Below are 13,929 nucleotides of genomic sequence, written 5' to 3' on the forward strand. Positions count from 1 at the left end.
AAATAAAGAACAGAAAACAATTATTGGGCAGAAAATGGTGAAAGTTTTAACAACTTCATCACCAATATCAAGAAGTCTAACATCTGCATTAGAGACCAAGAAGATGAGAGAGAGAGAGAGAGAGAGAGAGAGAGAGAATGGGGTGAAAGTATTTTCAAAGAAACCGAAAATGAACTTCTCCCAAATTTGGTGAGAAATGTCTTCAAGATTTTCAGACAGAAGTGACATTTTACATAAAGAGAACAAGATTCAAATAATGCCTGACATGACATCAGAAACAATGAAGGACAGATAACAATGGAACAATGTCTTTGAAGTAGCAAAGGGGAAAAGTCATCTAGAATTCTGTATCTAGAAAAATTCTTTTAAAATGAAAGTCAAGTAAAATTGCTTTTGATAAATGAAAGCCAGTAGACCTGAGCTGTAAGAAATCCTTAAAGGGGTCTTCAGACAGAAAGGCAGTACCATGAGAAGGAGACCTTAATCTCAAATAATAATGAAAAGCACTGGAAGTTATAATTTGTGGATAAATAAAAAGACGTTTTCTCTTGATTTCTTTAAAAAGCAACTGACTAATACAAAAATATAACATTGTATTTTGAAATGATTCTGAAGATACAGTTTATCAAAATTTGAAGGATTCAGCAAAAATAGAGCTTAGGGGGAAATTTATGGTATAAGATGCATATATTAAAAAAGAAGAAACAGTGACCTCAGCAGCAGCCCTATTTACAATAGATAAAACCTGGAAATAACCCAAATGCCCAAAAATAGATGACTGCATCAAGAAGATATATATATATAGGAATATTATTCAGCAATCAAAAAAAGATAAAATCATGCCATTCACAGCAACGTGGATGGAGCTGGAAGGAATTATGCTCAGTGAAATAAGCCAGAAAGAAAAAGAAAAATATCGGATGGTGTCACTTATAGCAGGAATATAGGGGAACCAAATAAGACATCAGTGTAAAAAAATAATAACAGTACAAAACACAACAAAGCAAAAACAGACAATTATATATCAGAGACATCCTGCAGGGGAGGAGGAGGGAGAGGGATCAGAGGGAGGGAGGGAGGAGCACAGGGGACTGAGGTGATGGTGCACAGGTGCCTTGGGGAAGGAAACTCTATGGGGACTACACCTGAGGGGGTGGGGAGAAGCAAATATTGCTTAAAAATGAACAATGATGTAAAAAATTAATAAATAAAGAAGCTTGGAAAAAAAACAAACAAGACTCAAATTAAGTAAAATGAAGAGAGCAACAAAGGAAAAGTGGGAATCTATAAAACAACAAATAGACAGCAGTAGAGAAAAAGTGCCAACACCAAAAATGTTTCTCTGAATAGATCACAAATTTGAAAAACTGCTGAGAGAATGAGAAAGAAAGATCATCAGCTGCCAGTATCAGGAATGAAAAAGGAATTTTCATCTAGATCCATAGACATTAAAGTTCTTATTAGGCAACATCATGAACAGTTTTATTCCAGCTCATCTGACACTGAGGGGACAACGTCCTTGAGAAACACAATTTACCAAAACATGACACAAATTAAAAATTCTTAATATCCCTATACATCCGGTTCATTTTTGGAAAATCTGGCCATTTCCTTCATAACTAAATATGTACATATCTTATGACAAAGCAATTCTGCTGCTAGGTATTTACCCAAAGAAAATGAAAACGTATGCCACTACAAAATACTTGTAAGAATGTTCATAACAGTTTTATTAATAATAGGCAAAAAACTTGGAAATGGTTTAGGTGTCTATGACCAACATAACGGATTAAACAGAGGGGTGTGTATTTTCTTATAAAGGAATACACTGGATAAAATAAAAGAACAAATTAATGATACACTTTAAAACATGGATGAATCTCAAAATCATTATGCCAGGTGGGAAAAAACCTCATACAAAAAGCACATATATATTCATTTCAATTAAATTGAGTTCTTGAATAAATTTTTAAAATTAAAATATTTATTACCTCTGTGGATATAGGCGGAGGTGGAGGGATATGGATTGAGAGGAAAAGGAACATGAGGGAATTTTCTGGGACGATTGCAATATTCTACATCTTGATAGGGATTTGGGTTACACAGGAATATGCATTTGGCAAGATCCATCAAATGATATTCATGATTTATGCATTTAATTATCTATATATATTTATATATAATTTACTTAAGGAAAAGAACCAGAAAACAGATATTGAACTCACGCTAATGGCATGCCTGATGAAGTGGAGTGTTGGGATGATGTGTAGCAAAGTCTGCAACTTTCTTTGATATGCCTGAAAACATAAAATGAATCACTGCTGGACAGAGGGATAGAGACTGATATGTGAAAAGTGAGTTTAGTAAAATGTCAATTGTGGAACCCGACGGTAGATATATAATATTCACTATACATTTCTTTCTACTTGTCTCTGTTTCAGATTTTTCATAGTAAAATACTGGGGGGGGTGCGTGGAAAGTCTCAATTGTACACCTAAATATTGTTATCTATTATGAAGTGTTTTGTTGTGGAAATATTCATCAAAAGCATAATAAATAGGAAAATGCTTTGAAGTGAATAAAGAAGTATAAAATACACAAATCAAGCCTTAATAAAAAATGCACATGCAAAGAAAAGACACTAATAGAGCAAAAGTGTTATTCTTCAGACATATGAAGTACAGGATGCTTTCCTTCTCATTTTTACTTTTTTCTAATTTTTAGTAGGAAGCATAGAAGGCATTTTTGTTTATAATAGAAACCATCGGTGCCCACCTCCACCTATCCCACCCTCCGTTCCCCGTCTTCAGAGCAATCTTCATAGCTCTAGCCACATCTTCTGATGCTGTTATTGCCTATTTGTTTCCAATTCATGTATTAGCTGTTAATTTCTTACTAGGATTGGGGAGCACTCACACTTCCCTAACTTCTCACACCCTGAAACATACTGTTTTATTTCTTAAGTATTGGTTAAATCAGAATTCATGCTTACATTTTTATTATGATGTAAATGTGATTCATAACAGACAATGTCGTGTACTATAATTACATTTTCTTTCTTTCACAACTTATTGTTTTTGTTTGATTTAATAACAGTCTTCTTTTTATTCACCTAGTTTCCTGTTACTCCATCCCTTGTTCATCCCCACCCTTTACCACAGGCCAGGTTCTCCTTCCTGTGTCAGCAGAGGGCCCAGGTAGCCACCAGTCTAATCCACTCCTGGGGATGCCCTGAGCACCCCTCCTCTGCTCCCATCTGGACTGGTTGATCTTCCTGCTTCCTGCACAGCTGTTGTCCTGGGATCTCCCTAGACCATCATCCTGGGGATTCCTTTCGACTCTCTTATTTGTTGGATCCATGCCTTTTTTTGAGGTTTACTCCCTCATTTTGGTGGAATGGTTTTTTTTCGTCCAGGAACTTCCTGAAAAAAAAAAGATAAATGAGAGATAAACATGTTGAGATCTCGTATTAGAATTTGATTTATATTTTGGATACATATAGATTTCCATCAGATTTTGATGCCTTGGCTCCATTTTCTTTTTCTTTTTTTTCCATTTTCTTTTTCTTTCCTCATATCTATTTGAGAAATAACTATTGAGAAATAGTTGAGAAAACTATTGCTTTTATGATTTCCAATCCTTTCATTTCTCCTGCTTTTGAGAACTCTCCCAGTGACCCTTTAGGTGACTCTCTTTTCATTTTGCTTCCTAGATATGTTACAGATATTCTCAATCTATAATTTATGCCCTGTAGTAATGGAAATTTCATGAAATTTTTCTTGATAATTTCCTTTTTATTTTTTGTGCTGTCCCTTTCTGAAACTTCTACTGGTTCAGATATTGGAACTTCTCAAGTAAATACATATATATTCACACACACACGCATATATACACATGTATACACACACACACATATCTATTATCTTCCTTGTTTTATCTCCTGTTATCATAAATCTCTATTTTTTTTTAAAAGATATTATTTATTTATTTATGTAAGCACTGGGTACAGTTAGAAGCCGGGAGGGTGAGAGAATTCACCAGAGCCAGAGAGGGGAACAGAGCAGGCAGACCAACGAAATACACTGCTGAGGGGAGCAGCGGGCTCAGCAGGAGAGGTCTGTCATGCCCTGTGGGACCCTCGGCCGAAGGATCGAACTGGCGCAGCAGAAGCTGTGGGCAGCTTCGCAGCCCAGTGCTCAACCACTGCACCACCAGGGGAGGCCCATAAATCTCTTTAATCATCTAAATTTTCTGTTTGAAGATTTCATTTGTTACCAGATTTCAGATTTCCAAAAGCTTCTTTGATCCTTCAAAACTTCCTTTGTGTAGATTCTTTCCTTGTTTCTGGCAATAGCTCTTACTTTCTCTTTGTGGATACCAATTTTAGTTGTGTTTATTTATTTTCTTCTCCCTTTATCCCTCCATCCCTACTTCCCTCCCTCCCTTCCATCCTTTCACCAATAGTTTGTTATGGTTTCTGCATTAAACTTCCCCTCTATATTCTTCCCTGCTCCATTTATTTTGGTTTCTGTCTTTCACATTAAAGAATTTCCTCAAATGTCAATTGATCCTTGGATCTCTACTCTCGTTTAAAAGAGAAACATAAAAAGCTGATTAAACGTTATTTGTTCATGGACATTTCTTCTCAACTGGTGGGGAGTCTATGTGGAGTGACCTGGCTGGGTTGTTCCATTAGGGGACTCCTAAGTGTCCATATCTGTTGGTCTCTTTCTCTTGGGCCTTACTGGAGACGACTTCTCTCCTCACCTAATTTGGAAGTAAAAATCTGCTGTCATCCTCAGTCTGAGGCAAGGGACTGGATATCTCCTTTTTTTGGATTATATGTGACTTCTCAACTCAGCTAGGCTTGGCAGCCTCAACTCTAGCTCAAGCTCTAGTGTTCTGCTTGTTGGAAATTGGACAGTTTCTCAGATGTGGAAGGCAGGGCTCCTCAAGGTTTTTGTCTCAGGAGCCTTTCACTCTTGAAAAATATTGAATGCTCCAAATAACTTTTATTTATGTGGGTCATAACTTTGGATACTGTGTTAGAATTTAAAAAGAAATTCAAAAACATTTATTTATTGAAAGATAATAAGCCCACTACATTTTTAACACACGTAATGTCTTTTTATAAAAAGTAACTATATTTTACAAAATTAAAAAAATAGTGGGAAAAGTACCATTATTTTATATTCTTATACATTTCTTTAATATGTAGCTGAATTGAAAATAACGTGGATTCTTGTGTCTTCATGTTCTGTGGGAATTTGGTGTTTTGGTTTAATAATGTGTGGACAGATTGGCCTCAGAGAGATAAGTAGTCAGATATGTGAGAGGTATTTGACTAACATTTCTCAGATAATTGTGGCTTTTCTCAGATACCAAAAAGTTAGCAGGTGATTGAATCTTAAATGTTAGTTGTAATGCATTATATAAAGCTATATCAATAAACTCTTTATACTCTGATGCATTAAAATATGTTGGTTGCATCATTTACGCATGCGGAATTTTGGAACATCGTGCACTATCATTTGCAAAATACTGTTTTGCTGAGTTGTGAGATAGGCAGGTCTTCAAATGTTAATACATTTCATCACAAAATGTCAAAAAAGCACATTTATTAATACCATCTCTCAAATATTCAGAAACAACTTTAAGTTTGGAAAGTTCACAAGCTCATGGTGTGCAGATAAATATATTCTAAAATTCCAGTTTTCACTGAATACCTCAAAATTTATAATCCACAGCAAATTCTGTCAGTTGTTTTCCTTGAAATGATAGACTTACTTTGTTCATGATTGAGAAAAATGTCTTCCAAATACACAAGCCTGAATAACCACAATTTGCCTGCCAGTTGTTTTTTCAAGTAAAAATGTTGTTCCATGAAAAAAAAATGACCATTTCAGCTTGCAATTCATCATACAAATATTGTTCCACAACATAAACATGATCCTTTGCTGTAGAGGTAAAGACCTTTATGTATAGTTCCCTTATACAGAGCATTTCTAAAAATGTGTATGAGGAGTTAAAGTTTAATAAAATTAATAGTTTTTACTACCTTAACAAAGGAATTCTGGCATTTTAGTTTCATTGCCATGATGACAATGACCACAGTACAATTTGTTTCTGATTTGGTTTGTATTAAGCAGGCAGTGGTTTAATCACAATAGCTTTTGTACCGTGAGTCTAAATGTCAACAGTTTTTTTTCAGTACAAGCATGACAGTCAAATAAATTATTTAATACTTTCTGCATTTTATCAGCACTTGTATTTAGTGCAATTCACATATAAGATCTTTATCAATGATTAGTTGATGCCAATGTTGGATGGATATAAGAAAAAAGCTACATTAGTAAATGTATACAGATGTAAACATCCTGAGATATTAGCTTTATCTTTATGTTTGTAGTTAAATCTTTAATTTACTGCACTTTTGGGAAGTGGCTCTTGGGTGGTTTCCTTTGTTAACTTTTATTGATGTTTTATCCAGTAGGCATTCACCACAGTCAAACTTACAAGTGTTTATCAGCCTCTCAGCTGATTTCTTGTGCAGATTTCTACCCAATGCAGCATGATAAGTTCCTCTCTCAGAAGCTTTTCTAAGTTTGGCATTTTAGAAAAAAAAAATATATATATATATAATATTTATTTATTTATTTAGTGTAAGATTGGGGTATAGGCTAGAGGTGTGGGGGATGAGAGGATTCACCAGAGATGGAGTGGAGAAGAGAACAAGCAGATCTCCTAAAATACACTGCTAAAGAGAGTAGTGGGCGAGGCAGGCGTGGTCTGCTGCACTATAATTGGGTTATCTTCCTGGCTGGGGATCAAACTCAGGTCACAGTGGTGATAGTGCTGAGACCACCAGGGAGGGCTTAAATTTAGAATTTTTTAAAGGTTTCAAAATAGTTTTGTTGCACAAGACAGCAAGATGTTTTTATTTCTATGTAGATAAGAGGAAAACATTAGGATAAATAACTTGATAATAAATATATAATTATTATAATAATTACATTAACTATTAATATAATAACTTATTGTATGATTGTGGGGTTACACATATAATAGTAGGCATTATAGAAAATTGCAGTAAGGCACAGTGTAAGTGTTGAGAACAAGTGGAGTTGACTTTTGAAAACACAAATATCTATATCCTAAAACCATACCTTGAAAAATCTAAAATATAAGTATATACAAGCATATACTCCATTAATTGTGAGAGTTGTGACATTGTTACTTGCTATATAGACTCTGGGAAATCCTACTTGATACTTGTGAGAGAATGAGAATGAAAAACAAGTAACTGTCATTTTCATAATAGAATAATTGCAATCTCAGGGACCCTGCAAGGGTATTGGGGACTCCTAGGAGTCCACATTCAAATAACTACTAATTTAGAGTGAAGGATCTTTGGCTTTAAGTTGCTTCTCAATTCTCCTGTTTCAATCCACCAGTCCCTATTCGGGCACCATTTTATTGCCACAGGAACTTTATTGCCGCTTTGTGTTCCACGCAACAGTCCCGGAGCAGGTTTGCAAGGCAAGACTCTGCTACTTGAGCAGAAGTTCTTGTGCCACTTATTGAAAGCACACAGGCCAGTAAAAGCTGATCATGAGACAATGATATGAGGAATCAGGTCTGGAGGGTGGGATAGGAATGGAGGACAACGTTTTATGAGGGACTGGGAAGGGGACAGCGTGACCATATGTCAAGAGCCATTTGCGTCAGCGAAGTATTTGATGTTATCACAGGCAGAGTCATCCCGAGACTACCATGGAGATAGACAGGCATGTAATCAGGTCAACAGCGGCCTAGGCATCCCCAGGCCTGCCTCGGGATATGGGCTATACTCTATAGGTAGTCAAGGAATGCTCTGCTGTGATTTGCAGACAACAAATAGGACACAGTTGCCCATGAGTGGCCAGCTAGTAGCCAGCTCATAGGAACCCACACCCACAGATTCTCCAAGGCACTGGTGCCTCCTAGGAGTTTCTGGAGTTCCACAGCAAGAAGCAGGCCGCCTTAAAGAATTCACAGGTATAGAGATCAGCTCTCTGGCCAACTAAGTCAGTTATCACTCTTCCTTTGTTTTTCTAATATTAGTATTTTTATTGTGTTGTTTTCCTGTCCTTCTAGACCTGGTGAGTTAGTCTTCCCACCTTTTTGGTCCATTACCATTGTTTTAGAGGACTTTTGGAAAGGAACTTAAGCAAATACATGCATTTGAACCCGCATATCTAACCAAAAATCCTGCTGTTTTGCTTTCCCCAGGTAATTTTTAATAAGACAAAATTTAAAAATTAATTTTAGAAAATGAAGTCCATTTTCATACTTATCAAGTTAGGCAAACTCAGTGATTCCAAGGCCCAGACCCCACAGGATTTCAAAAGAATTAAAAAATCTAAGGCTGCGGACCAGAGGTCAGTACTTATAAAAAGTTCATTTGGTGAATCTGATGTTTAGCAAGGATTGCCAACTATTGTCCTGGAGCCTCCAGACTGAGCATCAGTAGCCCCTGGGGACTTCAACTCCAGAGCACACCAGCAGCAGTATCACCTGGGAACTTGTTAAAAAATGCAAGTTCTCAAGCCCCAACTTAGCCCCACTGTGGCAGAACCCAACAGTCTCTGGGCTGACACATCCTCAGGTGACTCTGATGTACTCTAAGACTTGAGTGCCCTGCCTTGCAGATGACTGCCTGGATAAGGTTTATAAGAAAACAGTCATCACTGTATTTTTTGACATAAAACTTTCTCAGTGGCTTCCTTTCTGACATGTGGGTGGGGGAAAAGATGTAAGAAAAATTGTCTTGGGAATTGATTTTTAGAAAATTCCTATCTCTTGTAGTCAGAGCCAGATCTTCAGCTCATCTAATTTTCAATGGATTTTTCTCTTACATAGAAGTCAGCACTCTTTCTCTTAGTCTGTGCTTACACACATCATTCCTTACTTCTGCTGTTGCAGAAAAAAAAAAATATGTCGTGAGTCTACTACAGCTATACGCTTAGAGATCAATTTTTAAGGATCAATTTTATAATTTAGATCTTCAGCTATATTTAAAAACATAAAAATGAATACTTTTAAAAAGTCATTGCAAGAACAACTATGGATTTTCCCACAATATAAGTAAATGTGAGCAAAATAGCTCTGAGAATAGCACCTATTGAAAATTCATGAACATTTCCAGGGGTAATGGGACATTAGAATGATTTGTTAGGTAAAGATTCTGCTTAAAAGGAAAAATAGAAAGAATCTATCATATAGATACTCAATTTTAGAGAAAAAAGAGTACCAACAAAATGTAGACCCTATTTAGAAAAAGTTGGGAGAAGATTTAACAATGTAAATGATTCACAAGAGTCCTAGAACTTACTTAAAACACTATTTTGTAAGCAAAAATACCTATAAAGTTGTGCATTATGGTTTGGTCAAAAGACAAGGGTTTTGAACTCAAACAAGTCTGCACAGAATCCCTCTTAACTCTAAGTGGATTGAGGGGGAAAGTAAATCCTCCCTTACAAATCTGCAGTGAAGACTAAATGAGTTAATGCGTGAAAAGTACTTTGCACAGAATATAAATATAGCAAGCCCTCACTAAATGTGAGTTCCCTTCTCCTTCCGTCTGTCTTTCTACTATCTTGCCTAATCTCTCTCACTATGAAAGTGTCTCACTGTAGACTATGCAGATGTTAACATGTATTCTTTACTGAGCATTTTTATAGACTCTGCAGTTGCTTCAAGTTTTTTGCTCATGATCTTTTCAGCCAAAGGAGGAAACTGGGTGGTTCTGTAGGGTAATCATTTTATATTTTATTTATTAATTCATTAAAAATATTTATTGAGCACCTATAATGTTCAGGCACTGTGCTAGATGTTATGTATAGCCTACAGCCAAAAAGATCTTTACCCCTAGGGAGCTCAGTAGGCTTATCATTAGCAAGGAGTTTATCCTTCAAGTGATGACTTCACAAGCCATGCTTGTTCTCCTCCACAAGAGAATTTGAAAAAAGAGAGACGCTCCGGATAGAGGACCTAAGGACCATGATAGGAAGGAAACCCTTGTAACGCAAATAGAGGATTTAAAAAGGAAAGAAAAGAAAAGAATAAGGAGGGAAGGGGGCCATGAGTAACATAAGAACTTGACTGCAAAAGAAGAGAGAAAGAAAAGAGAGAAAAAGAACTTTCTAACAGCAAGATGAAGAATCAAAGAATTCTTTGTTGTAAGGAAGACAAGCCTATACATACACACTCCTGTAAGTGCATATCTGCATTTTATTTTAATCAGGTAATTTCTGTGCCCTGTGATGGTTTTTTTTTTTTTAAACCAGAGAAACTTCTTTATTGTAATCTTCTTAATCAAATTTCCTATAAGGAACATGTTCATACTGTATGTCTAATAGAAATGATATAGTCTTTTTTATTTATATATATATATATATATATATTTTACATCATTGTTCATTTTTAAACAATGTTTGCTTCCCCACCCCCCAGGTGTAGTCCCCATAGAATATCCTTCACCAATTCACCCGAGCACCATCACCATGTGCTAAGTTCTTTACAGAAGTGACCCAGAGCTTGTGTTTGCTGACTTAAGTTTGTCTCTAGTACCTCCTGTCTGTGTGACCTTAGGCAAATTGCTCTGTGAGTCATTGAACCTCAAGGTCTTCTTTTGTAAATTTGGCCTAATAATACCTGTGACACAGGTGGTAGGCTCCTTATGAGGTGTTTGTAGCTTCCCTTTCAACCTAATTTTGGAAGGCTATATAGTTTCCATTAGTGCCCTTCACCTCAGTCTCTCCCAGGGAAGCTTTCTCCAGTGTCTGCTGTTGGTATGGGCAAAAGAGGGTGACTTCTTTCCTTCCCATTTCAGAATGTACAAACATACACAAAATCCCAAAGAATGCTCAATCTGGCATTGTCTCCAGATTCCCACAGGTGACACCTCTGCCTAAGGAGGAAAAGTTGAGAAACACTGGTCCTTCCACACAGCTAATAGCATCTGCCATTCATTACAGCTGTCCAAACACATTATAGGCGGCAACTCAAGGGCACCTGCTACATGTGGATATTAAATGGGTACTTTAATGACGGACTAATCTTGAGATCCCAGATCACCCCCTCTATCTGTGTGCAAATCCCCATCAGCCTTGTTCAGTCACCCTGATGAGGAGCTGATTATTTATATCTACCCAATCCTATAACTTCATGGGAATCAAAGACTTGAGTACTAGCTTAGACTTGGAGATTCCCCCTCATTTTCTTTATTTCTCTGTTAAATAAATGCTGCACTCATCAGATCCAGACTGTCAAGTTTTGAAACCTGACTCTGATGCTTTATCTCATACATGTCATTTTTTTTTTAAGATTTATTTATTTATTTATACAAGCACTGGGTACAGTCAGAAGCGTGGGAGGGTGAGAGAATTCACCAGAGCCAGAGCAGGGAGCAGAACAGGCAGACTGATGAAATACACTGCTGAGGGGAGCAGCAGGCATGGCAGGAGAGGTCTGCGTGCCATGTGGGACCCTCGCCAAGGCTGGGGATCGAACTGGTGCTGCAAAGGCTGTGGGCAGCTTTGCAGCCCGGTGCTCAACTGCTGCGCCACCAGGGGAGGCCCTCATACACGTCATTTAAGTGCACTGACTCTCAGTTTTTGCTTCTGTAACATAGGTATTTATTCATCAGAAATAGTTATTGAGTGTTTACTCTGTGCCAAGCACTGTCATAGGTGCTTGGGAAAGATTAGTGAACAGAATAGACAAACATTTCTGTTCTCGTGGTGCTCACATTCTGGGACAGGAGTTGGGGGGGCAGTGAATAAAGAATAAGTGTAATAAGCAAATTCTAGGGAAGGTGAGGAGCTTAAATGCTGAGATAAAGGAAGTGCTGGATGGAGAACAGCCAGCAGTGCTTAGGTGGTGCCTGTTATCTGAAAGGTGTTTGTAGTGAAAGCCACAGTCCCTGCCCTATATTTCCAGCCAGTCTAGTTGTTTTCCCTCTCCATGTCTCTTTTCATTTTAGAAGAAAAGAATGGGAGACTTTATGTTATTAGAATTCTCTTTTGGCTGTCTCCAACTGCAGATTCTCAGAGGAGTTGAAGCTTTGTATTCATAGTTAGTGTTTTCTGTAATACATTGTGTGGGATGAAGATGATGAAAATAAAAAGGAAGAGCACTCACTGAATGCATTCCATGTGCCAAATATTGTGGTAGCTGCTGTTTATAAAGTTAGATCCTTGGACGACCTGACTACCTTGCTACTCAAAGTGTGTCCTGACCTGCAGCAACAGCCTGGGAGTTGTTAGCAATGCAGACTCTTGGGCCCCACTCCTGACCAGTTACTGAGTTAGAATGTGTGTCATCATAAGACCCCCCCCAGGGTTTCATGTGCACTTTAAACTCTGAAAAGTACCATCCTGACAAGACAAATATCATTAACACCATTTTCCTCAGATGAGGAACGTGCTCTTCAGAGAACCGGTAACTTGTAAGACCTCACAGCTAGTAACTGCAGTCCAGGACTTGACTGTTCACAGCAAAAGAACTTCACACTCTTTCCACTAACCAGTTCCCTTTGTTGATTCTTTCTAATAGATATATTTCATAATCTACTTTATATAGTAAAAAACCCAAACAGGTCAGCTTTCACTTGGATATACTTTGGAAGTGTTTGCCCAGACAGACTAAACGTAAACACCTGGTCCAAGGAAGAGGGACTAAAAGATGCTAATTGAGTTTGTGTGTGGCTGTGGGTGGGTGAGTCACATGCCCCCTGCTTTTCTGAGGTAATCTGCCTTTCTGTTGAATTAGAGAACACAAGTGTAGTTATTGGCAAGAGTCTCCCCCAGATCTTACTTGGAGCAGAAGACAGGAGCGAGTGGGGAGAGGCAGGCCATGGCCTGAGGAGAAGAACAGTCTGGCCTCGGAGTCAGAGAATGTCTTTTTTTATGAGTAAGGAGGTATTTTTATGGTTTGCCTTGAGTGAATAGTCTCTGATGTTGGGAAACAGACTGGGAACAGCTGGACCACACTTTGGATCAGTTGCCACAACAACTCGATACATTTGTCTCTGGTGTCATTTGATCCCTTTGAGAGCTGCGTTACCTCAGTGTGGATGTTTGACTTCCAGGCTTCCTCTGAGCAGTAAGCACGTCTGTGATTGTGTTCCTCGGATTACATGGCGCGTTGATTATACTCGCTTGGGAGTTTGGATTCTAGGATTACAGAATATGGCAATCTCACAGGTGATGGAATCCCAAGATCTTAGAGATTCATCTTTGTATTTATCATCATCAGAGATCTAATTTCCAGGAGCAAACTGTACCTGGTAGCATCTGGAAAATCATACAGATAGTCAAAGTCATCCCCAGTTTTGAATGACTGGTAATAGATCCTTCTTTCTTATCTCAGGTGATCTTTGTGAGCAACACTTACCCAACTTGATCTCAGTACAAAGGTTATTGTTATTTAATATTTTCCTTTTGCTTAGGAGATTTAAGCAAGAAATACCATTGCAAGATTTGCAAGGAACAATTGAATGCACTTCTGTGACTTCAAGTGTGCCTTAAATCTCTCCCCTTATGAAGCTTAAAAGTGACCCATCGCTTAATGACAGATTGAGGGTGAGTCCACTTACATTCATCTAAGAAAGGGCTGCATGCCTTTCAGAACCATTTACCCTGATAGATATTTGTTCTCCTTAAGAAAAGTGGCTGCTCTCCCTTCTCTTTGATAAGAAATGGTCAAACACTTTTATCCCAGCTCCCAAATTTATGGCCACTAAAAGCAGAGGCCCTGATAAGCAATAGTAGCACATCTGTGCCCATCCTCACCATGATCGATCACCACCTTCTTTGAAAGTCATCGTTAGGTTCCTTCCTAAGGAACAAAACCTCCTGAGAGAGTTCAGGAAAGCAAAGGGGGGAA

At 37.8% G+C, this 13,929-nt stretch overlaps 1 protein-coding gene across 3 annotated transcripts in view; it reads left to right on the forward strand.

The window, feature by feature from the left end:
- Window positions 1–13,929, forward strand: part of HPSE2 (heparanase 2 (inactive)) — a gene marked incomplete at both ends in the record, with an annotated part of 443,183 nt that overhangs the window by 279,795 nt on the left and 149,459 nt on the right. The window lies entirely within an intron of this gene.

The sequence above is a fragment of the Talpa europaea genome (genome assembly GCF_964194135.1).
Source record: "Talpa europaea genome assembly, chromosome: 10".
NCBI classification, from domain to species: Eukaryota; Metazoa; Chordata; class Mammalia; order Eulipotyphla; family Talpidae; genus Talpa; species Talpa europaea.